This window comes from Bos mutus, chromosome 14 (genome assembly GCF_027580195.1).
Source record: "Bos mutus isolate GX-2022 chromosome 14, NWIPB_WYAK_1.1, whole genome shotgun sequence".
Lineage (NCBI taxonomy): Eukaryota > Metazoa > Chordata > Mammalia > Artiodactyla > Bovidae > Bos > Bos mutus.
Window position 1 is genome coordinate 2,948,830 of NC_091630.1, and position 2,687 is coordinate 2,951,516.

Sequence of the window (2,687 nt, forward strand, 5' to 3'; positions counted from 1 at the left end):
ACCTTCAACACTTTCCTCAACTTTGATATACATGCATATATCAAAGATTATATAGATTTCATTGATATTCAAAGCTCCATGTATAAAGGAAAGGAATATCAGAACAAGTAGGAGAGAAAACAATGGCAAGCAAATATGATGCTTTAGAATCAGAGTATAGAAATAATATAAATTAGAAAAATTTATATTATTGCTTTTGTGTTGCTTTTGTGTCCCTGAAGTACCTTCCAGCAAAGCTTCTGCTTTTCTAAAGCTTCCTTTCATTCTTCAGTCCTACCTATTCTCTCTAGTTCAAGATGCTGTTTTAACCAAAAGTAGATTGGAGGCAGCTGATAATGAAATATCAGTTTACACACACACACACACACACACACGCATGTGCACACACACAGTCGCCTGTATTTATACGCCTATTTGAATTTGGAACCATACACGTGACCTGACTACTACAAGAGTCATCACTGAATGTTGCCATTTGTAAGGTCAACTAAAAATCACGAAATCTCAAAACTGTAAGAAAAAATAAATAAGTCACAAAACCTCCATCATTAACCACCATTCCATTCATATATGAAAGCCTGTTGCCCATACTTCCATAAGACCTACCAGGTTCAGACGATGTATAATCTCATTTGTGCTACTGGTACTTATACCAATGAAGTCCCAGGTATAGTTTTGCTGTGTTTGAAATAAATTCATGGTTATTAAACCAAGGGATGGTTTTGACTGGTGGGAGGAAGCATTTGAAGTAATTAAAGAAAAATAAATAATGATAATCTTGTAGTATAAGATGACCAAAAGGAAATTATCCTCCACTGGAATTTCAATATGAAATTATCTCAATTAATGAAGTTAGGTTTATCATACAACGTAACTCATGGCAACAATGTAGCTAAACATGAATTGATTGTCTTTTGGAAGTATTGGAACAGACTGAAAATTAAATTCTCAGAAATATGCTCTCATATTTGAATTTTCACATAATGTGTTAAAATTTGTTTAAAACTATATTCAAGATTGCATTATTAAACATTATCATTTTTAAGGGAAATCTAGATGTTTTCCATCCACAGAGTAATGAGCAGGAATCTTAGTATTCTACACAGTGGTTCAGGGTTCCTCTGCATTCCATGCATGTTTGAGATCTAGAAATACTTCACAGTCCAAGCAGAAGGGTAGGAAAATGAATCAGAATGGCTTCCTTTTTCTATAATTCTCTTATCTTTCCCCATGATAATCAGGCAATTTTGACAAACTAGTCTTAACTATCTGAAAGCAGAAATACCATATTTAAGGATGAACACAAAGGTTAGCTTGTCCTTTCTATTATTCAAAACAGAATAAAAATATATTATTTTGAAACAATAATATGTTCCACTTAAGAAAAAATAGAAACAAAATGCACAAAAAGAACAACAGAACTCTAACCAGGGCCCTGCTTCCCAGATATTTAATTGGTTAAGACAATAACGAAATCATTCTCCTTGGTTCACCCATGATCAAGATGCTGAAAACAGTTGGATGGTTGGGACTGACACCATCTTGGCTTAGGAAAAGGAGATAAAGGGGATAGAGGCTAAAAAAAAAAAAAAAAAAAAAGAATGAAAGAAAAACAAGTCCCAAGGTGACAGGAAGATGGTAAAGAAAAGAAAGGCAAGAGTGTGAATATTCAATAATGAACAGAGAAAGGATGCAGAAGGGAATGAGGGGAAGGGAAAAGTGAGTGGAAGAGGGAGGGAAGGAATTGAAGAGAGAAGGAAAGTGAGATAGACAGAGACAGGAATATGAAAATGCAGTAGCAGTAAATGAGACCAGAGGTTGAAAAGAGCAAAAACAATTAGTCTAAGATAAAATAAAGATTTGCAAGCAGACTCCCAACAGAATCCTGCTACTCTGGGCCCCTGGATCACACTGACACCTGCAGATCCCAGCAGACCCAGGCAAGGCCCACAGCTTCGGTAGGTTCCTTGGTTCCAGGTTCCCAGAGACACCCTGCCAACCCAGGGCACCTTCCCCCTGTGCAATGGAAGCTCCAGAAGCCTCAAGTGGCTCCACAACTCCCTCAGCTCTGAGGTACTGTAGGGTCCCCAGGAATCCAGAGATAATTCATTTTGACTCCTGATCTTTCCTACAGCCCCGGGTGGTTACTGAGGCCCCAGGTTTGCACAGGCTTCCACAGCCCCAGGCTACGGGCAGGTTTCCCTGGACCCAGCTCCTGGCTGACCTTCTCAGGGCAAGCTCTCATGGCACTGGACAATTTCTAGGGCACCATGCCTTCATGGATCATAGGCTTGTTGTGGTGAAGGGGTTGCTTAACTCAATGAAGCTATGAACCAGGCCATGCACCTATGCTGTAACCCACTGTGACAGGTCATAGTGAAAAGTTCAGGCAAAATCTGGTCACTGGAGAAGGAAATGGCAACGCACTTCAGTATTCTTGTCCAGAGAAGCAATGCTGTTTTTACTCACTAAGTTGTGTGCAACTCATTTGAGACTGCATGGACTGTAGCCCAACAGGCTCCTTTGTCCATGGGGTTTCCAAGGCAAGAATACTGGTGTGGGTTGCTGTTTGCTCCTCCAGGAGAGCCCCATGAACAGTATGGAAGAGCAAAAAAGATAAGATACAGGAAAATGAGCCCCCCAAGTCAGAAGGTGTCAAATACACTCCTGGGGAAGAGTGGAGGGCA